Source organism: Equus caballus, chromosome 3, assembly GCF_041296265.1.
Source record: "Equus caballus isolate H_3958 breed thoroughbred chromosome 3, TB-T2T, whole genome shotgun sequence".
Classification (NCBI taxonomy): Eukaryota; Metazoa; Chordata; class Mammalia; order Perissodactyla; family Equidae; genus Equus; species Equus caballus.
The window spans coordinates 119,148,682-119,172,109 of NC_091686.1; the positions used below are offsets into that span (position 1 = coordinate 119,148,682).

The 23,428-nt window shown below is 48.7% G+C and overlaps 1 protein-coding gene across 1 annotated transcript in view; it reads right to left on the reverse strand.

The window, feature by feature from the left end:
- Window positions 1-19,312, reverse strand: part of CYTL1 (cytokine like 1) — a 23,852-nt gene extending 4,540 nt beyond the window's left edge. Inside the window, exons 1-3 of the mRNA XM_070262724.1 lie at window positions 19,058-19,312; window positions 11,357-11,539; window positions 10,936-11,184 (exon numbers count right to left, since the gene is read on the reverse strand). The gene's annotated coding sequence lies outside the window, so the exon portion shown is untranslated. The remainder of the gene's footprint in view (window positions 1-10,935; window positions 11,185-11,356; window positions 11,540-19,057) is intronic.
- Window positions 19,313-23,428: the final 4,116 nt, after the last annotated feature.

Here is a 23,428-nt window from a genome sequence, read left to right on the forward strand (position 1 = left end):
TTTGGGCCCTCGGGCTGCCCAAGACCAAGCAACAAGCCAAGAGAAGGAGCTGTCAAAGGAGAGGAAAGTTCTTACTTAACACTCAGCATCACTTCTGCCACGCTTCTGCAACCATATCCTGCTGTTGTCACAAATGCCAAGAGCCTCACAGAAAGCCAGTGAATTGGGTGGGGTCATTTCCATTTCCCAGACGAGGAAACTGAGGGTCTCAGGGGATACGAAACTGTCTGAGGTCACAAGGCTAATGAGGGCAGGAACGGGGCTCTGGACCCGTGTCTATCTGTCTCCAGAGCCTCTCTCACTGCAAGGGAGGGCAGGAGTGGGGGCCGGGCAGGCCTCACGTTCCCAGAACAAAATAACTGCGGATGAGGACCAGAGGTTTGGGTGAAAGGAGCGCAGTGTCCTCGACATGGGGCGGGATGGAAGGTCAACAACAGGGATGAAAGCCTGGCTCCAGCTGCTCCAGCTCTGTTTGCCCAGAGAAATCCCCTCCTGATCCTGGAGCCCGTTCCCCGTGTGTAAACAGAGCAGCACCGACCTGGGCAGTGGCGGAGGTCCCTTCTAGCTCTGACGTTCTGTTTACCTAGTTTTCTGGTGTTGAAGCCCTGGGCAGGGATCGCAGCCATGCCTTCCTGTTTTGTGGGTGAGAGTGTGTCCTCTTAACACCTTTAGCGGGATGGCCTGGGGACCGTCTCTTGGGCACCCTCTCAGATGGGGCAGAACTGTGTGTGTCTGGAGGTGCAAGCAGCAAGCCTGGATGTGTTTTTCTTCTGGATGGAGTCTCCTGGCTCCCTCCATGGCGGTGCCCGGGTTGTGGGCCTCCCTGGGAGTCGAGCCCGCCCCAGCAGGAGACTCCAGGTCTGCTTTGAAAGGCTCCAGGGCTTCTGGACGTGTTCATCGAAGGAGCGTCAAATTCAGGACAGGGAAGAAAAACAAGCCTGTGCGGCAAAACAGTTCCCTGGACCATTCAGACGGAGGAGACGTTGCTGTGCTGGAAAACAGGGGTCTCTGCGTGTGTGAGGTTGGGAGAAATGTCTCGCGGGAGACCCGGCCTTGTCCTCCTCGGGACACCATGTAGGGCTGTCGATGGGCTTCCCGGGCAAATCGGAAGCTTTCCCTGCGTGCTGAGCACCAGACGCTGAGCTAGCCGGATCTCAGCTGTCTTCCTCACCCACTGGGCGCTCCTTTTTCATCTTGGTTTGTCAGCACCCAGCACGCAGCCGGGCAGAGCAGATGCTCAGGCAGGCTTTGCTGAATTAACTGGATGATTGTTCATCTTGTTCCTCAGAGCGAGGCACAAGCCTATTGAGAAACCCACAGGGTGCAGCCCGAATCGGCCCCACACTGGCTGCCAGGGAGACCCTGCCCTGGATGCAGGCAGGTCTCAGGAGGCCGACATGCGTGTGTTCTGCTCGCAAAGGTCTCCTTTGCCACTGCCCACTTCCCCTGCCCCCTGCAGCCCCCTTCCCAGGCCCCCTTCCCAGGCCCCCTTCTGTGGCTCCTTCAGCATCAGGCTGCTCCATCAGGAATGCAAATGTTAAAAATCCAGGCAGGAATCTTCCCACAGACTAAAGCCTTTGTCTTCTCCCAAAGGTTTCTCCATCCCCCATAGTGTCATAGACGGAGCATGGGCCCGTCATGGCGCGGTACCTCACCATACTGCGAGAGCCCAGCAACCAGGGCTAACAAGTGGGTGAATATTTCTCAGCTGGGAATCAGCTGTTTTCTTTGAATGGATTCTTCACTCGTTTGCTGGACACATATTTACTTATTGAGCCTACTGCGTGTCAGGCCCGAGGTGGACAATAGGGGATAGAACTGTGACCCGTAGAGATGGAGATGCTGCCCTCATGGAGGAGAGTAAAGAGGGCAGTTAACTCATTGAGACACACTGGGTGATGGCGTGATGGTGGAAATCTTGGTGCTTCAGGAACCTCTCCTGGGCGGTGGCTCCATCCAGGAGTTGGGGAATGCTGTGGGGAGGTGGGTGGGTGAGATGTGGGGGGCGGGGGACAGTGTATGAGAGAGAGAGAATTTGGAAGATGCTGTGCTGCTGGCTTTGAAGATGGAGGAAGAGGCCACAAGCCAAGGAATGCAGGAAGTGTTTAGAAGCTGGAAAAGGCAAAGAGAAAGATTGTCCCCTAGAACTTCAGAAAGGAATGCAGCCCTGCCAAGATCTGCCGAGGGAGACCCAGGGTGGACTTCTGACCTCCAGAACTGTGAGAGGATAAATCTGTGATGCTTCAAGCCTCTCGGTTTGTGGTGATTTGTTATAGCAGCAATAGGAAATTCATTCACCATCTCTCTGGGGTTGAGTAGAATAACAGAGATTAAGGTTGTGAGGAACTTAGAAATGATCTACATCAACCTGCCTGGTGTTTGTGTTTCCTTTACAGCCTCCCTATCAAGTGCTCATCCAGGGTCTGCTTGCATGCCTCCCTGGATGGGGAGCTCACTCCCCACTAAGGCTGCCTTCCAGTCTCTGGGCAGCTCTGACTAATACAAATTCTACCCAAGGTGGAGGGGAGATGTGAGGACCCCCTGGTGCTGCCATCCTTGGCCTAAAACTCCTGTACCTTCTTCCGCAGAACCGCCCCGTGGTGATTCAAAGACTGCTCTCCTTCCTCAGTCTGTCTACTCATCCCTGCTCCCACCCCATCCTGATTCCTTGAAACTTTTCCCATGGGAGGTGGCTTCAAGATCCTTTTCCACCATCGGACCATGATCAACGTCTCTCTGCCCCGAATCCTTTCTCCTCCCAGGAGCCATTTCTAAAGCAGAAATCCGCTCTTGCCAGCCCCTGTTTCACATTCTTCCCTGCTTCCCTGAGGCCTGGGAGATAGTCTCAGGTCTGCAGCCTGGTCCCAGCTGAGCTCTCCACCCATCTCTGCCAGTCCGTTCCTGCACTTTTACTGGGGTAATAATGACAGTGACGATGACAATAGCCAACTCTGGAAGCGCTGCCTTCCTCAGAGCCCTGTATGAGGTTTAATGCATTCATTCTATTATCATCATTTGAGGGCACTGAGGCACAGAGAGGTTAAGGGACTTGTTAATCACATAGCATTAGCAATCCCTAGGGTTTGTAGTTACCGTATCCAAGTGGCCTTGGAACTTCAAATGCTCCCTCTTTTAGGAACATCTTTCCCTCTCTAGGCTCCCTGGTTTGCTCCTTCTCAACCTTCCAGACTGAGCTGAAATGTCACTTTCTCCAGGAAGCCTGCCTTGGCCCACAGAGGCTGGACTGGGTCCCCTCTGCCTGCACAGATACCACAGCCCCTGCACGCACCTCTGCTCTGCCCAGCTTTGTCCACTCTGGTTGTTGTCTGTTTGCTTGTCCATCCCCCATGGGCAGAGTGAGTGTCCTGTTGTGTGTGTGTCCAGCACGGAGGCCAGGCCCAACACAGAGTAGGCGTCAGTAAACATCTTCCTTCATCAACTCTGTTGTGTGTCAGCGCCTGTCACACAATCTGGGCCCCAGTCTGAAACACAACCCTCCTTGGGAGGTCTGGTCGGAACGAGGCTGCCACCTCCTTGTTTGGGCTCCTCTTGTTAGGACTGTAGCTTGCAAGTTACAGAAAATGCAGCTCGAGATACCAAAGGCAGGATTTTCTGGAAAGTACAACTGGGAAGTGCAGTGGTAGTGTGGAGCTCAGGAATGGTTTGATCTAGGAATTCAAGGAAGTCACCAAGAAATCCTCTTTTTCTGTCTCCCTATTCCATACTGTGATGGTCTTTTGATGTGTCGACTCTGTCAGGCTTCAGTTCCCAGTTTTTCAATCAAACCATTAAGCCAGGTGTCACTGTGAAGGTATTTGTAGATGTGATTGAAGTCCATAATCAGTTGCCTCTAAGGAAGGGACGGAAGGGAGATTATCCTAGATATTCTGGGTGGGCCTGAGTCAATGAGCTGAAAGATGTTAAGAGCAGAGTTGAGGAAGAAGAAGAACTCTCCCGATGAAGAAGGAATTCTGCCTGTGGAGCAGCCTCAGCCCACCCCGAGAGTCTAGCTTGCCCTCCCTGACAGCCTGCCCTGGCATTCTGGACCTTCTTGGCCAGCTTCCACAACTCTGTCAGCCAAGTCCTGGCAATAAATCTCTCACTATGGCTCTGCTTCTTTGGTTGAACCTGAACTGACACACATGCCATTAGCTCCATCCCAAAGCTGGGTCCCTGCCTGGTCACAAAGTGGCTGCCAATAGAGTCCAGGACACACGCTATCTCATCCCTGTTGGGAGAAGTAGCACCTCCCCGTGATCACTGAAGAGAGTCCTGAGCACAAATGCTGGAGCAGCCCCTGCCGTGTCTGCCCCATGACCTAGTATCTTCATACTTTGGGGCCTCGTTTAGCATTTCCAGATAAAGAGCATTGACCTTTTCCTCCTGGCTACTCAGGCTGGCGTATTCCAATAAGTGATACAACCCCAAGGGGTTATGGGAAATTCCTGAGCAGACTGTAAGAAATAGGAACTCGCTGTTTTCCTGACTCCTTGTTTCTTGGCTCAAGCACAGAATCACACCTCTCCCAAGCGTTCCCTATGTTCCTGTCCTGTGCCTGCTTGTGATGGCAGCCAATGTTGAAATGGCCATGGCCAATCTCCCCTATTGCCCGACGTCCAGCCAGTGGCTCTCTGCCAGCGATTGGAAGAGCCCAGTGGCAGTATCACACTAGACACACACAGAGCCTGAGATGATGACAGCCGGGGTTGGAGGCCACTTTTGCCAAAAAGGCCATCTCTGGGTGTCCCCCCTCCTGCCTGCAGTCTGAGGTCAGAAGCCAGGAGCCAGCGATGCCTGTGCTGTCCTGATGCAGCAGGGAGAGCCAGGAGTTCCTGGGGGGTGTGGGGCAGGGAGTAGCTTGAGCAGCTAGCCGGGATATTGTCTCCAGTGCTCCTGTTGACATCAGCGTTCCTTTGGTTAAAAGCAAGGCATCTCTCCCTGTTTATGTGAAGTGTTTTTGAGCTTGTTACTTGCGCTTTTGGCAAACCCAAGTGGAAAGTTGGCCTACATGGTCCCGAGTGAAGGAATGAAGACAAACACTGAGGCTGGCTGGGCCTTAAGGCAGCGATTATGAAAAGAATCCCGTGTTTTAGAATAGAGACCCCTCTATAAGCCTCAAGAAGTGGATTCAAGTTTTAATGGGAAACAGCGTGCAGTACAAGTTCTCTTAGACGTTTTCCCTGAGCCTGTTTACGCAGGAAGGACTCAGAACAAGTCTTTCAAGAAGAGCCCCGGCTTGGCTTAGCAGACAGAACACAGGCTTTGGAGAAATACAGACTTGGGTTTAAATCTCTCTTCTGTTATGTGGCTCGGAGAATCTTGTCACTCCTCGTCTTCCTCTGATGCATGGGGTCTGTAACATTTATTGAGCAGAGTTTTCATGAAGAGGAAATAAACATGGAACAGCTGGAGTGACTGCGGGAGCTGTGGTTTTCATTTTCTTTATCTTTTCTTTCTTTTTGTCTGGTTATAGACCTTGTTCCTGAACTCCATCTTAGGCCAGTTCCTACGTCCCCACTATGGTAACAGTGATGGGCACACGTCCCAGGATGGACCGATCAGCGTCCTTCCCTGGGGTTCATAGATGGGTGCAGGAAGAAAGTCGCTCTCATTCCCCCAACGTTCCTGCTGTGGTTGCCAGCAGTTATGTCTCCCGTCCTGGCACAGGTCTCTCTGCTGGAGGAACGGGCAAGGCCGGAATGTTTGCAAGCAGAGCTAAGAGATGGACAGAGGAAGAAAGTCTGGTTGGAGCTGCATCCCTGAATCCAGTCCCGGAGGCTGAGTCCTGCAGTTGCCCCTTGAACTCTGCCAGCTGCCCTGGGGTCCTTTCTACCTACAGGCCTATATTTCCTTTTGGCTAGAAGTGGTTTCAGTGAAGTTTCTTCTATCTCTTGCAACGGGAGGAGTTGTGACTAATATAGTACCCAGCAGAGTGCCTGGCACAGGGCCGGCGCTCCCAACCTTTGCTTTCTCTTTGAGGACTGACTATTTCTGGTATTCAATAATGCTGGTCATCAAATAGGTCTAGTCTCCTCTCTCCCAGACCCACGCCAGGACTGAGGTGCCCCGAGCCCTTGAAGTTACCCACGGCCTTGTGAGTTATTTTGTGCAATGACACATAGGAGGATACAATGAGCTTTACTCCCAGGCAGAAGCTTTAAGAGCCCCTCCGTGCTTTGTCATGCTCTCTTTCTCTGTCATGAGAGCACCTGAGCTGAAGGTGGTGGCTGCTCTGCCAGCCTCACCCTGACGTGGAGACGACCTGGGACAATGCCCCAGCCCACCTTTGGTGGGCTTGTTTGTTATCATAGCAAAACCTAGCCCAGCCTGATGGGCGGGCGGAATGCTACAATGACCTCCTGTGAGCCCTGTGGAGCCCCTTCCCCTTGAGCGTGGGTGGAGCCTGTGCGTAGGATGAGGTGTTACTCCCGTGGTTAGGGTAGTTATATGGCAAAAGGGATCCTGTGGATGTCCTGGAGGTTACTAATGAGTTGACTCTGGGAGATTACCCAGGTGAGCCTGATCCAATGACAGGAACCCTTCAAAAGCAGAGACTTCTCTGAGGTTGGTGGCAGAAGGGAAAGTCAGAGAGACTCCAACGGTGGAAAGATCCGACCTGACACTGCTGTTTGCAGGTGGGGGGCAACATCAGCAGGACCATAGGCGGCCTCCAGGAGCAGACAGTGGCTCCCGGCTGGCAGCCGGCAAAGAAGTGGGAACCTCAGACCCACGGCCTTAAGAAACTGCGTTCTGTCAGTGACCTGATGACCTTGGGAACAGATTCTTCCCCAGAGCCCCAAATGCGAGTCCAGGCCTGTGACACCCAGAGTCCCAAACCCAGCTGAGTCCACTCAGACGTCTGCCCTCCTGAGCTGTGAGCTCATAAATGGGCGCTGTTTCAAGCCTTTAGTTTCGTGGTAATTTATTACACAACAATGGGAAATGGATCTACGAAACAATACATTATTATTGAGGTTATTCATCGAGGATTATAATTTTTCAACTTAATAATGCATGTGTGATAGTCCGCATGCAGCTTACAGCGGTTCATTTGTCAACGTCTTTATCACACTGAGCTGAGCTGGTCGTCTCTGTATTCCCAGCTGAGCACAGAGTCTGGACAGGATGCCCTAAGAAGACGTGAGGGTGACACTCGGCAAAATTGTGAAGTTGATGCAACTTTTCTGCCAGCCTGCCACATCCCGTCATGCATGGTTTGGGACCTGGGAGTGTGTAACAGCTAATATGGACGCTAAGTGCCTGGCGCAGTTAACCAAGGCGATCCTCATAAAAACCCTACGAGGTGGGTGCGGGATCCTCGCCTCTCCCTTGACAGATGAGGCGCTGGTAGGCAAGAAGTCAAGTAACTCTCTCAAGCTCACGCCGTTAATTAACAGTGGAGCCCAGGTTCAAACTGGACAGGCTGGCTCAAATCATCTCACTCTGCTGCCACCTAAGAGAAGGGACTCAATAAATATCTGTTGAAGGACAGAGAGAAGGCAAGAAGGAAGAAAATAATTTACTTCGATGCTAACAAGCTGTGTGATATTGGGCATCTCCCTACGCCGTCTCTGAAACCTTAATTTCCTTGGAAAATGAGGGGTGACTTTATTTAAGGTGATGGTTTGGAGTTTTCTCCATTCTAAAGGTGGCGATTCATTGCTATGAAGGGGCCAGTCATGGCAATGCTGAGCCCTCTCTGCCCTGGGCAGTCCGAGCCAGCCAGCTGCCTCGGCCGAGCACAGGCCCAGGGGCAGACCAGGCTCCCGTCCACCACTGTGCAAGGCACTTGACCCCAAGTTCTTGGTGTCCTCAGGCCCCTCCCAGAGCCATGGTTGTGAGGATTTAAATGGGGTACCTGTTCCAGGCAGCATGGGGGACACTCACTCAGGAGATGTCTCCTTCCCAGACCTGGTCCCCAGGGAACCTGGAAGATCCCGGGCTGTCAGCAGATAGCGGGGTGCAGTAGAGAGCGTATCCAGAGGCCCAGAGGTTTCCCCTCGCTTTTGTTTATAGGACACTAAACGACTCACTTAACAGATTCTCTTCAACAGAGTAACAGAATTGACTTAGCTGAGCCAACATGCTCGCTGTGTCGATGTCACACTCACATAACCAGAGGTCTTTGACATTTACAACCGGAGATCAGCGGCTGGTTACGGCTCCTGATCTATGGAAAATCTGTTGCGCAGTTTCCATTTTTAATGATTTATTTTATAACGAAAGATATTCCATTTCTTGCGCAATGTGATGAGTATTTCTAGAGCTATGCTATATTCCCCTGTCTTTGTGGGGAAAAAAAAATTTAGTGCGGTAAAATATACAGAGGATAAATTTTTCTTTTACTGTTTTCGAGTGTATAGTTCACTGGCATTAAGCACATTTTCATTGTTGTGCAACCATCACCACCATCCATCTCCAGAACATTTTTGCCTTCCCACACTGAAACTCTGTACCCATGAAATACCCCCATGTCCCCCTCCCCTAAGCTCCTGGCAACTATCATTCTCCTTTCTTTCTTCCTTCCTTCCTTCCTTTCTTTTTTTGCTGAGGAAGATTTACCCTGAGCTAACATCTGTTGCCAATCTTCCTCTTTTTGTACGTGAGCTGCCGCTGACAGACGAGTGGAGTAGGTCTGCACCCAGGAACTGGACCTGGGCTGCCGAGGCAGAGCCCACTGAACTTAGCCACTAGGCCACCGGGCTGGCCCCCATACTCCTTTCTTTTAGAGGCCCAGCTTGACTTAGAGATTTAGACTTACACCAGAGAGCCAAACCTTCTGGGTTCACACACCAGCTCTGTCACTTTCAAGCTGTGTGACTCCATCTGCCTCTTTCCTCATCTGTGAAATGGAGACAGCGCTGGTCACCGCCCCCTCCCCTCCCAGGGCTGAGAGAGGATATTTAACGGTCAATTATGCAAATCCCTTAGGCCAACTGTGACCAACCAATGCTTAGAGCAAGCATTGCGGCTCTGCTCTGATTATTATTTATGTGACTTCCACCCCAGAATCCCAGTTCCCACCCCAACTCCCCAACACACACACACACACACACACACACACACACGGGACTGTGAGGGGTCCACGGGCTGTGGCAGGCCATCTCCAGCCCCAGGAGCTAGCCCAGGCCTTGGGCCCGGTAGGAGGACAGAGTGTTGGGGGAATGGGCAAATAAACGGTGCCTTTTGCTGCATGGAGGCCCCTCAGAGTCCGGCCGCAGCCCAGTCACCATAAACGAGTGCCCCAGTTGGGCCCTCGCCCCCCAAACCCCTCTCCGCCTTCCGGTGCCCGTGGACCCGGCTTCTGCGAAGGTACGGCTTCCTCCTTGGCAAGCATTTCGAGTGCTTTGGCCCCGTCCTTTCAGGAAGCCCTGTAGCCAACACACACCCAGGGCAGGAAGTGGGCGAGCACAACTTAAACCTCCGGCGGAAAGCAATTCAGCCTTTTCAGAAAGCGTTTCAGAAACTGGCTCAGCCGCTCCGCGTTGCTGGCACGGCGAACCCTGTTAAGTACGACCTCCTATTTATTTTCTTTTTCATTTGAATAGCTCCTTTTTCCCTTCATGAGAAGGCCGTGGTTTCTGAGAGTGGGGTTTGCTTACAGGGGCCTAGAATAAGAAGGTAAGAAGGGCAGGGACATTTCTTGAGCATTTACCATTGCCGCTCTCAGCACATTCTCTCTTCACCACCACCCGGAGAGATGGGTATAAAATCCCCATCTTACACCCCTAGCTCTTGGGCTCAAAGGGGCCATGTGTCTTGCCAAAGTTATGCCGCTGGTAACTGATGGGCTGGTAATAAAGCCCAGAGCTTCCAGGTCCCGGGGCTGACGCTCTTCCCAGTATGGGACGTCTCTAAACCATCTTCATCAGCTGGGGGTATCCAAACAGACTGACACTCACACGGGCTGAGTTCACAAACTTGCAGAAGACGTAGGGCGTTAAGGGAATTGAGCTAAATCCACTGTTGTACAGGAGATGTAAGGCCCTAAACATATTATAAAATTATACCATTGAAACATTCCAAAACAGAAGAAAGGGGGAAAAAGCAGACTGAGGAGTATCATATGCATTACTGGACAGATCACCTAGATTTCACGCTGGTATGTAGTTCTTTCTAATTCCATTTCAACTCTATGGACTGTCAGATTCTTCTTTAGTGGTTTACACATTCAATATTCATTCAGCAGAGATTTATTAAGCAGCAACTGTGTTTCTTACAACTACAGAATTAGTCCTTTGAAAAATGAACCAGAAAATGTATGGAAATTAATCAAGTCTTTCTCATGGAACACATTATAATAATAACCTCTTATATGTGGGCATCAAATGTTTATAAAACATGTGCCTCCAGCATGTCACTTTCCCTCTGACATATGAGCTTCTGACCATGCTGTTCCCCTGCCTGGAACACCATTCCCTGCTCTATTCCACTGCGGTCAAGCTCAGACTCCTGGGTGTCTGGATTATCCTTTCCCTGACAGGCATCTTCTTCCCCAGGCAGGATGAGCTGCCTGCCGTGTTCTCCCTAGATTCCTGTGCTCACCTGACATTAGTCACAGATATTTGCCTGCTTACTGTTCTTCTTTCCTGTACACCCTCTATGTTGCTCACAGCTGGATCCTGAGCACCTAGCACGGGATTGACTCCAGAAATATTCTACGTGCTCCCCACCTCCCAAATATTTAATGAATAAATGGCAGAAGGAACAAATGTTGTTGATAACTTTCATGAGTACCATGCTCCTGCGGGGCTTTCTGCCACAGCTTTCTCCTTTTCACCACCGATGTCACGATGGGTTTTGCCTGATGCTTTGCAAAAATTGATCTTCACACTTAAAAACGACTTTGCCTGTTGAGTACACGTCAGGTGACTTACAGAATAATCTTCACATTTTCCTGTGTGAACTATCATTCACAAATAAAGCCACTCTTACCTCCTTACATTCATCCAGCTGATGGTTAAGTTGGTCTCAGCCCGGGAGGAAATTTGTCAGGTAGGTTGGACGAGCATCTTGGATTCTCCTCTAGGCTCCGTCATCAGACACTGTTCCTAAATGCATATCCATGGTAGCCTTGTCACAGAAGTTCTGCAGTAAGGTCGGTAGCAAGAGGCTTAATGAACTTTTCCCCCTGCTGGTGTCCGCTGTCCCCCACTGGCCATCAGAGACTTCCTTTGAATGATGCTAAAAATGCATTTTCACGATTAGATGCAAATTTGGTTATGGAACCCCAGAAGCACCTCCAAAGATGTCTGGAAGCCTCCACCCCCATTTACAGACCCCACAGGGGAGGCATTTTAGTGCACGGCTGAGCACTTGGAATTTGGAGCTCGACAGCCTCGGCCCCATCACTCACCAGCTATGGGACTTGAGAACCAAGCTCCTTCATGTAGCCGTTAGATTGCAAGCACCACACATCTTCCTTCTTCACTTATTTTGCAGTACCCGGCAGGGCCCATTTCATCTCAACACATGTTCATTGAAGATCTCAACACATGTTCATTGAAGAAAGGAACAGATGAATCAACCTCTGAGCTTACTATTCACATATCAAAGGTGGAAAAATAATCTTTAGAGGATGGTTACAGTGATTACATTAATGTTTGTAACATGCTTATTATATACTGGGCACATGGAAATTGTTCAACGAATGGATAAATGGTGACTACAGTTCTTAGTCCTTGAAGGCACTGGAGGAGGGGGTGGCATGTCATGCAGACAGGAGGAGCAGGGAGTTCGGGAAGGGGGAACAGTACATTCGACAGCGCTTCCTTCCCCAATATTTCGAGGGACCCAATGTCTGGGGCACCTAACCGTGGGCTGTCCAAAGGCTTGCAGGAGGGTCGGGGAGGAACTCTGCACGTTGTCAGGGTTGGGGAGTCAGGCTGGGGGCACTTTCCAGACCAGGAGATGGCTGAGCTGGGCCTTGGAGACTCGATGGGGGTCCTCCAGGCAAGGAAGAGGGGCTGGGCATTCCCAGCAAAGACTTGGACTCATAGTCAGTGAGCTAATGGATCTTTGAGAATATTTGTACTCTATGTCTACCAAATTGGAACACATTTGCATCAGAAACACAAAATTAAAGTAATTGTAAAAAGCATTTTGAAATTATTCTTCATGTTTGTTTTCAAAATACTGCTCTTCTTCTATAATATTCAAAATTATTAAACTAAAAGGCAGAGTATGCATTATAACGGAAGAAAAATTTTAAATCAAAATTCTTTAAATCAATCAAAATTGAATTATTACTTTGAAAATGTAATGAAATCTCACTGACTATTATTATAAAATAAAACAATTTGCAATTCAAGTGTTTAACGTCCAACTCGTTGCCCATAGAAAGAAGCTATCACTCTTCAAACAAGTTATATCTATGCTTAGCCATACCCAAATGTAAGTGCGAGATGAACATTTAACAAGGCACAATGTTCCTCAGCCACCCCGTGCAACTGTTGCCAATTCCTGGCCAACTCATGAGTGCCTCTGGATCCACATATTGGAAGCAAAAGGAAGCAAGAATAGGATGCTCACGCAGGAATCTACTGCACTCATGCGCCCAGAGCAGGGATCCCATATGGTAATTAATTTGTCTTTTCTTGTACCCAAACCCTTTGGCTGCTCTTACTCTTCAAAGCAGTGTCTGTCTCTAAAGTCAGCAGTCAATCAGCTTACAAACCTTAGGAGATAATGGCGGAGATGCTGAGAGGGTTTCCCAGGGTCCTGAGCCATGGTTAGGATTATGGGATGTTCTGTGTCAGCTCCCGTGTGACGGAGGCACCCACAAGTTCTTTAACAATTGCCTGTGTGTTTCTGATTTGCCAGGACCTCTAAAAGTGGGGGGCCCAGTGCGGGAGCCCCTTTTGCCTTGGTCTAAGGGGGATACACTCTTTTCTACTATGTTCCCTTGAGGGTAGTTGCTGCATCCTTAGGTCAGTTTATTTCAGTGTAACTGAGTGATAACGGCTATTTCCATCCTTCATAGTACTTATCACTTCCTGAAATATTTTGTTTTCCAAAAAAAGAAGCTTACTTGATTGTCTATCTTCCCCCCTAGAATGTAAACTCTACGAAGGGAGATTTTTTTTCTGTTTTCTTCCCTGCTTTGAACAGCACATAGTAGAAACTTGAAGAATATATAGCGAATGCCTGCAAAAATCATCAGAAGTGTTTTGATAGCCCACCACATGCCAAGGTGTGGTGGCCGCGTAGGAGCCCACGCACAGCCTGGCACAGCAAAGGACACGAGTGATGGACTCTGAAATAGACCTAGACCTGGCCGTGCCTGCCCTTCATTCATTTGCTCATTCATTCATTCACCTACTCGCTCACTCAGTCCACTAGCCAGTGTGGTGTGAGGAGCAGGAGGACCCAAAACAGACCCTGGGAGCTTAACTAGGCTGCCTGAACAATGAGCTAGGAGGGGCCAGGGCGTCCCCTCTCCCAGATGGCTGCACTTTCTCCCCATTTCCCATGGCATTGGAGCCTCCCTCTCCACTGCTTGGAGGGGCTTCTACTTCAATGGACGACTCCAAGGAGCCCAGGGGCTGGGCAACTGGTGTTCCCAGACAACTGTAAGAGCTGGCACCAAAATCCAGACTGGTGCAAAGGTATCAAATTACTCCCTTCTTGGAAAAGTTCCTTTTTGTTTGTCCTGCACAAGAGGAGAGTGAGAGGGGGCAGGGTCCTTCCACTGGAGGGCAGACCCAGTCTGGGTGCCCAGTAGAGCACCCTGGCTCAGCACACCTCTCCGAGGATATGTCACTCCCCTGCCACTTGGCCCTAGATGTTTCACTACCTCCATAGAGTCTTTCCGTTCACCCACATCATGCAGCTTTGTGGAGCTTGTCCAGAACCCAGGGGCACAGCATTCAGAAGCCCCTTCATATAACAGTCCGTCCACCATTAAACCCCACTATGTTCTCTACTGTCTTGAGAATTTCAGTAGCAAATGCTCTTCAAGAACTTAGGCTTATGGGAGAGACCAATATGCAAAGCTACACGTTCTAGATGGCATCAGAAGTTCTATAATATGGGAATGAACGCATTTAAGGGGGAAGCACTGAATTTGAGACAAGGACTAACTCTGTCCCCGTCAATCAGAGAGGACTTCCCCAAGGAGGTGATGCTGGAGTGTACCAGCCTTCCCTTGATCACTTCCTGATCTCCTGTGAGTGTTTTCTTGGGTCACCTCAACAATAAAATGCTGCATTCACATCTTTTTCTCAAGATTGCTTCCAGGGGAGCCTGGTCTGAGACTTTCTTTCTTTCTTTCTTTTTTTTTATTTTTATTGAGTTAATGATAGGTTACAATCTTGTGAAATTTCAATTGTACATTATTGTTTGTCAGTCGCGTTGTAGGTGCACCCCTTCACCCTTTGTGCCCACCCCCCACCCCACCTTTCCCCTGGTAGCCAATAACCTGTTCTCTTTGTCCACATGTTTAAATTCCTCATATGAGTGGAGTCATACAGAGATTGTCCTTCTCTATCTGGCTTATTTCACTTAACATAATTCCCTCAAGGTCTGTCCATGTTGTTGCAAATGGGACGATTTTCTTCTTTTTTACAGCTGAGTAGTATTCCATTGTATATATATACCATATCTTCTTTATCTACTCATCAGTTGATGGGCACTTAGGTTGCTTCCACATCTTGGCTATTGTGAATAATGCTGCGATGAACATAGGGGTGCATGGGACTTTTGGAATTGCTGACTTCAAGTTCTTTGGATAGATACCCAGTAGTGGGATGGCTGGATTGTATGGTATTTCTATTTTTAATTTTTTGAGGAATCTCCATACTGTTTTCCACAGTGGCTGCACCAGTTTGCATTCCCACCAGCAGTGTATGAGGGTTCCTTTTTCTCCACAACCTGTCCAACATTTGTTATATTAGTTTTAGTTATTTTTGTCATTCTAATGGGTGTAAGGTGATGAGACATTATTTCTTAAACATCAAATTTATGTCATGGTCCAGCTATTACCATCCTCCAGGCGTTCCGGTTTGGAGAACGCTGGGGTGGGTGATCTCTGAAGTCCTTCTGCTCAAACATTCTGGACTAACTTTTCACTGTGCGAGGCAAGTGGGACAGGGTCGCATTAAGGGCGTGGGCTTTTAATTTTAAGTAAAGCAAATGTTCAGACTATGTTCTACTGGCTGTGTGACCTTGGGCAATGTATTAGTTTCCTGTGGCTGCTGTCAAGGTATTACAAACTAGTGGATTAGGGGCCGGCCCCGTGGCCGAGTGGTTAAGTTCACGCACTCCATTTTGGTGGCCTATGGTTTTGCCGGTTTGGATCCTGGGCACCGACATGACACCGCTCATCAGGCCATGCTGAGGTGGCGTCCCACATATCACAACCAGAGGACCCACAACTAGAATATACAACTACGTACTGGGGGGCTTTAGGGAGAAGAAGAAAAAAAAATGATTGGCAACAGATGTTAGCTCAGGTGCCAATCTTTAAAAAAAAGAAAAAAACTACGTGGCTTAAAACAATTGAAACTTATTTTCTCACAGTTCTGGAGGCCAGAAATAAGTCTAAAATCAAAGTGTCGGCAGGTTGGTTCCTTCCAGAGGCTGTGAGGGAGAATCTGTTCCATGCTTCTCATCCAGCTTCCGGTGGTCGTCAGCAATCCTTGGTGACCGTGACTTACAGATGATCACTTCAGTCTCTGCCTCTGTCTTCACATACCATCCTCTCTGTGTGTCTCTGTGTCCAAACTTCCTCCTTCTTATAAAACACCTCTCATTGGGTTAGGCCCATCCTAATCCAGTATGACCTCAGTTTAACTTGATTGTAGCTGCAAAGCCCCTATTTCCAAATAAGGTCACATTTATAGGTTCCAGGTGTTAGGACTCGTGCAGACCCCTTTGGAGGACATGATTCAACCCCTAACAGGCGAGTCGCCAAACCTCTCTGAATTCACCATCCTATTTGGTAAAACAGGGGTGAAAATAAGGCTAAGAAGATTAAATGTTAACATGTGTGTCAAATACTTTGTCCAGATCCTGGCCATATTAAACACTCAGTAAACGGTAGCTGGGATTATTGGCAGGTAGAGGTTATCAGAGAGAGCAGAGCCCTAGGTCTACCAGATGGCCTCAGATCTTCCTAAGGCTTTGCAAAAAGGGAGCTGTCATTTATGAAGATGGGGCTCAGATGCTGTCACAAAGACATACGTCTCTGCTGAGTCAGCCTCAGAGAAATGTCAGCAAAAACAAAGGAAAAGCTTGGCATTTTCCCTCTCTGAGTTGAGAAATGGGGCCCAGAAGGGAAGACTTGGAGCTCATTCCCATACATTTCCAGAGGAATGGCCAAGGTTCTCCTGGGGAGACAAAGGCATGGAATTTGGATCAAAGAGGTCAGAGTTTGAATCTCCGTCCCACCCTTTACTGACCACATGCACGTGGACTAGTAACACCTCTGAGCCCTGGTTCCTTCCCCTCCTCTCCCCTCCCTCCCGCTCCCACGATAGTGCTGTCATTCGTCTCATTACCCACGTGCTATAATCATCCACTACATTGCTACCGTCATTACTTTAAATAGCTCTTTTTTTAGATCAATTAAAAATAGGAATTATAGAAGAATTTACTTTCTCTTCCTTTGTCCCTTCTCTTATCCTCTGCCTTTCTTTACGTAGGTCCTATTTCCCGATCTAGAACATCCTCCTTCTCCCGGAAGATCTTCTTTTAACGTATTTTGTAGGGAAGATCTGTGGGTGACGAATTCCCTCAGTTTTTGTTGGAGAAAGTCCTTATTTCTCCCTCACTTTGGAAAGGTAGTTTTGCTAGATGTTGACTTCCAGGTTGGTGGGGGTGAGAATGCAGAGAGGTGTGAAAGAATTGGAAGCCAATACTGCAATAACCTACCTTCTTAATCCCCTAATGGTGTGCGCCTTATTCATCGTAGGATTTGGGGCTTTCCATCGCGGATGCCCCACAATTGGGTGCATGCCATAATGGTAGCTGCCCATTATCTTCTGAATGGCCTTTTCACTCTGAGGAAGAACATTTGCACTTTATGAATCCTGCTTACATCTCGAATGGAGAATCAGAACTCAATTTCCCAGCTTCCCTTGCAGCAAGGACAAGGGTCTACCAATCAGATGCAACCAAAGGAGATTTTGCTTTAGAAGTAAGACACTGGTGGTAGTATTGCACTTCCTGCTCCTAGCAGCGATGGGATAGCGCCTGCAGCCATTCAATGGGGTGTTAGGATGACGGTTAGTGGCTGCCTCATGCACTGTTCAATGTTCTGGGTATCCCAGGGATGTGTAAACTATAAAGGATATGTGAATATCCTTTATAGTTTCCTTTTATGCTTATATGACTGGGTTTATTCTATTCTTTGCAACAAAGAATCCTGTTTGTGCACTTGTCTGTGAGTGTAGCTTTCTTACCTGTACCAAATACCATTCCTGCCTATCTCAAAGGTTTCTGTTAATATGCTATCATACGCTAAAGCTGTCTGAAAGTAGCTGGGTGAGGTGAGCACAGAGACTCAGGCAATAATGTTTGTTCTCTTCCCCACTCAATTCCCAGCACTCAGCACAGCGCCTGGTATAGGGTAGGTGCTCAATGAATACCGGCTGAAAAAAATGCCACAATCATTGCAACTCACCCCGGGAATCATCATCATCCACATTCCCGCTCCTTCCCCACTCAGCAGGCCCTATGGTTCTGATTATGCCAATTGGGTCCAGGTGTCTCTGAAGTCAGACAATAAACTCCACAACCACGGGCCAGACTAGGAGACGGTGATGTTTGCTGATGAGTAATCAAGTGGACCTGAGCAAGTGGGAGGTTTCTGCCAGCAATGATTCACATATGGATAGAAGGAACCAAAGCTTGTGCTGCTGGTATTTTGAGGCAAACATTTCCAAAATCCCAACTGACAGTCACAGAAATATTGCTTTATAATTGCTTATTAAATACCAAGGCAAGGGTGGCATTTTAAATGGCACACAATAGATCTCTAGCTAGAGTTTGAATGTATCATGTTGAAATTGGTATTCTGGGGGCTGGCCCCGTGGCCGAGTGGTTAGGTTCGCGCACTCCGCTGCAGGCGGCCCAGTGTTTCATTAGTTCGAATCCTGGGCGCGGACATGGCACTGCTCGTCAGACCACGCTGAGGCAGCGTCCCACATGCCACAACTAGAAGAACCCACAACGAAGAATACACAACTATGTCCCGGGGGGCTTTGGGGAGAAAAAGGAAAAAATAAAATCTTAAAAAAAAAGAAAAAAAAAAAAAGAAATTGGTATTCTGATGGACTAGAGCAGAGTCTCTCAGTGTCGACACTATTGACATTTTGGGAGGGGTATTTCTTTGTTGTGGAGGGCTGTCCTGTGCATTGCGGAATGTTTAGCAGCATCCCGGGTCTCTACTAACTAGAGGCCCATAGCACTGCTTTCCCCCACCCCAGTCACGACAATCAAAAATGTCCCCAGACATTGCCAAACGTCCCCCAGGCAGGGGAGCAACCCCTGTTGAGAACTACTGGGCTACAGCAATATTTCTCCTGCTACCAAATCAGCGTCTATTCATCCGTCTCGAGCCCTTGGTAGGCAGCAGGCACTCTGCTGGGTACTTTGAGTCAAAGTTCACAATAACGCTATAAGACAGGAAAAATTATTCTCATTTGACAAACAAAGAAACTGACAGGAAATGACTTGTTCAAGCTGCATGGCTGAATAAGGAGTGAGTGGTCCACCAGTCAGCGGTGGGTTCGGATCACAACCAGCTCTTTTCACTCCCAGGCTGGGACTCTGACCCCTGCAGAAGCCCAGGTTCACTGCTCGTACCGGCCAATTGCTCTGCAGACAAAAGGAAGCGGATCTGGACTGCCGGCATCTTGACGACTCTCCGAACTGGCTCTGGGAGATGAACTTCCCCAAAGCAAACCAAGAATCCTGGTCGTGTTAAAACGGAAGCTAAAGACAGTTCTTTTCTAGAGAGGAGCTCTGGTGGGCCTCTGAATACTCAAAGATGAAGATGTCACCGTGTTTCCGCCTGTTTCAGCTTCTACTCTGCCACGGCACTGCTTTTACTTACCATCGTGCTGTTTTCGTCGTTGGTTTGCGAGGGCTGCCATGGGGACTTGTTCATTTCCGCACCCGCTGGTGCCTGGCTTGTAATAAGCACATGTCTGTTGAGTGGATGACTAAGTAACTGAAAGGGGGCAGGAGAGAGAGTGGGGAGGTGAGCTTGTGTGACATCTTTTTGCTCCCTCTGAGAGCCTCCCCTCTCCATCCTTTGTTGGGAAGACACTTGGCTAAGACAACGCCCGTCACTACTGTGTTCCCAAGTGACCCTCAATTCTGAGAAACAACACGGTAGAATTTTAGCGTTGGAAGAATTCTTAGACATGATCTCATCCGTATCCTCTCTGGTTCATGAGTCATCCCTATAATATTCCCGAGATGCCCACGAAACCCCTTCAGTTGTTCACCTGTTCATTCATTCTTTCAGTTTTCTGGATGTCTGTTATGCACCTATGTTGTTCTGGATATAAGAGAGCATGATGGTGATGACAACGACAACCTTGGTATTCATCCAATCTGTATTAGGTAAATAATGGGCTCAATTGCTGAACCAAAGAAACCCTCAAATTTAAAATACAATAGTTTAACTATGATAGTGTATTCTTTTCCCTTAACAGTCCAGAGGTAGGCAGGTGATCCAAGGCCAGCAGGGCATTCTGCTGCATCCAGGGACTGGGCTCCTTCTACCTGGTGGCTCTGTTACACCCTAGGGTGCAGACCTATCTGGCAGGGATGAAGCTGGCTCACACTATAGTGTCTAAGTCACAGCCTACAGGAGGGGGAAGGGCGAGTACAGTAGCCATGCACACCATTTCTCGCATCCTATTGGCTGGAACTTAGTCACACGGTCACTCCTACCTGCAAAGGAAGCTGGGAAATGTAGTCTCTAGCCAGGTAGCCATGTGCTCACCTAAAACTGGGTGTGTGCGCATTCTGTTTTAAAAAGAAAAAAGGGGAAAGTGGATACCAAAGATCAAGTAGCAGTTTTTGTCATATAGCACAACTCCTTTCATCTTTCAGTGTACAGACAGGGAAACTGAGGTCCAGAGAGGGGAAGTAGCTTATCTGAGGTTACATCACGAGGCAGGGGCAGTAGAACGTGTAAGGCCTGTCGCCTGCCTCCTAGGCCACTCCCTTTCCACTTCAACACCTGGGGTCTTTTCGTAAATTATTATTATTACTCCTGCTCCGTGTGGCTTTCTAAGAGAAGACTTTATTCTCCCTGATATAGACCATTCTGCAGATGAGTGCTTCTGGGTCCCTTTCTGCAGGGGTGAGGGGTAGATTCATGGAGGGGGAACTGCGGGAGGCTCAAGTCTCTCCCCATAAAATCCTGAAACGTGTAGCCATGCGCTGATGCACGCACACACACACACACGCAGGTCCAAGTGCAGTTTCCGAATGCTCATGATGACTCCTTTTAGCCCCTAAGGATCCCTATGAGCCCAGGCGGGAATACGGTGAAACACGCTCCATGGATGCTGCACTTGGCAGCTGCCGAGCCTTCCTTCTGACTCAGCCTGGTTCACATTACAGCTAGAATTCTCTGCAAACACTTAATTTGAGGTCACCATGGAGCTACTATGCAAATTGTTTTAATGTAAGAATGAGGAGCTTGGAATAGCAGGGCTACCAAGTTCCAAACTATGAAAATGCCTCTAGGGAAGTTTCATAAAGCCAAGAAATGCAGACACACCACATTAGTAGCGATTTATGGACCCTTATTTTGAGTGAGTCTGCGCGCGCGTGCGTGCACACACACACACACACACACACACACACAAAGACTCAACATAAAAGGGTTACTCTTGAATTGCTTTTTTTTCCTCATCAGGGATAATTTGCTATCTGAGCAAGATGATTTTCAACAACAGAACTAAATGTGCAAACTATTCCTTATCTCGGTGTGCCACAAAACAGCCATTATCATTTTTTTTCCTTTATAACGTACAATGCTGCCAAACAGAACATATTGAAACAGAGTGCAAGCAGACGGTATTTACACTAAGTGAACCAGAATCAAGTTTTAAATAAAATAGGCTTAACAGAAACGATAACAAAATCTGATCTAGCAGACTCTAAAAAAATGGCTTGGCACAGAAGACACCCTCCCCTGGGGAACTGCATTAGCTCCTACAGCACGATCGCGTTACATAAAATTAAAGGTTACGGCCGCTGGAGTTTATAGCTTCAAATTCAAATGTGGCGAATGCTTAATCGTATCCTCAGTGACAGGAATCGCAGCCCCTGCGATCTACGCGGGAGAACTCAAGTCAGAAAAAGAATCCCTGTTCTTATTTCTGCGCCTGTCTTTGGGATTTGAGAAGTCACACAGCATCACGTGCTCAGTCCCTTTCAGATTCGTAGAAGAACCCCTGGACCATGACTTTCAAGATCTTTCCGCAGTCAACCGTCCGGGAAAGCCAGATTGGCTAGGCACAGAGAAGCAGATGACTTTTATTGTACTTATGTTTTTTGCACAGAGTTGCAAGACAATACAAAGCCTTATCAGTGCATGGCCAGGCAAGAGGGCAAGACCGGGGGCTGGCTGGCTTCATCTAGAACACAGCTGAAGCCAAGTGCAGCCATTTCCCCTTGAGGGGCCTGGACAGCACTCAATATTGTGCAGGTATAAGAGGAATGTGCTTACAAAATAATTCAGCCAGACTGTGTCAGTAGCACGTGACCAATTCCTTCGGTGATGAGAGTCATGCCTAGGGTTTCTTCCACCCTCAGCTGCCCGTGGAGTTCTGCAGCCCACAGCAAGGAATGCCTGGAGCCCCCAGAAGCTGGAAGAGGCCCATAAGTGATCCCCACTCAGAGCATGCAGAGGGAACCCACCCTGCTGACACCTTGATTTTGGACTTCCAGCCTCCAAAACAGCGAGAGAATATATTCCTGCCACTTTAAGCCACCAAGTTTGTGGTAACTTGTTACAGCAGCCCCAGGAAACTAACCACAGTAACTGTGGTATTAAGGACAAGCCATTTGACACTGAGCCTCTTTTTCTCCATCTGTAAAATGGGGATGACCACAGCACCACCCCCTCTCCATGTCAAACAATGGCTGTAGTGATGAAAAATGCCTTACAAAATCAGGGGGAGTTTGGTGTTCATGAGATGTTTTTTTTTTTTTTTTTTTGAGAAAGATTAGCCCTGAGCTAACATCTGCTGCCAATCCTCCTCTTTTTGCTGAGGAAGACTGGCCCTGAGCTAACATCTGTGCCCATCTTCCTCTACTTTATATGTGGGATGCCTGCCACAGCATGGCTTGACAAGTGGTGGGTAGGTCCGTGCCCAGGATCCGAACGGGTGAACCCTGGGCCTCCTAAGTGGAATAGGTGAACTTAACTGCTACAACACGGGGCCAGCCCCGAGATTTTTTTTTAATGAAAGTATTTATTATTGTTTTTACTGATTATTAAAATAATACGTAAAATAATACAAAAATACTTAAAAAAGAAAATAAAAATAATCTGAATTTCACAACTCTGGAAATAGCCACTCTTCCATATGTCCTTTCTTTCAGATGTGACAATGTGTCTACCTTGTGGATTTACATCTCAGATCCACCGCTTCTCAACCTCTCGGCCATGGCGGAGCCCCTCCCTGCTGTCGTCTCCTTTAGTTCTAGGGGTGATGGTAACACCACCTGCCGGGTTTGCTGTGAGGACTAAAAGGGGTAATTCATGAAAAGCACCTGAAATAACAGGGCCTGGCACGTTATCTATAAATGGGGAGAGGAACAGAGAAGGGATCACCTTCCCCGTGTAAAGTGTTGCACGGAGCCTGGCATGCAGAATGCTCAATCCGTACACACTGTTGTTCCTATTCTGATGCTGTGTTCCAGTGAGGTGGAACTGCTCCTAGCTTCTGCGGGATGCTCTTCTCTCTCGCCCCCGGGGACTTTGCACAGGCTGCTCCTCTCTTCCTCCCACCTGTCTGATTCCTCTTTGCCCTTCCAGACTCAGCTCACGCACCATCTCGCTCAGGACACCTTCTCTGACCCCGTGTGTGGTTCTCGTGCCTCCCCTCTGCCCTCAAAGGCTGCTTGTCCCCGACACTCCAATCAAATATGGCCCATTCCATGCGTGCTGCCCTTGTACCACACAAACTTCTAAACTTCAACTCCACGACAGCAGACTCCGTCTGGCTCCCCGCTGGGTCTGTCCCAGCTCCCAGCTCAGGGCCTGGCCCACAATAAGTGTTCAGAAAATGCTTGTTCAACAAAGGAGAAAGGGGAAGGAACAAATGCTCATGACTCTTCTCTGTGGGACCCTCTGCCTTCTGTGACTCTCGAGGCTGGGGCCAGTGCCTCCCGTGTCCCTGCAGCCTCCTGGGATTCCTTCCACCACAGGACAAATCGCAGTCGTTGTCTTTCC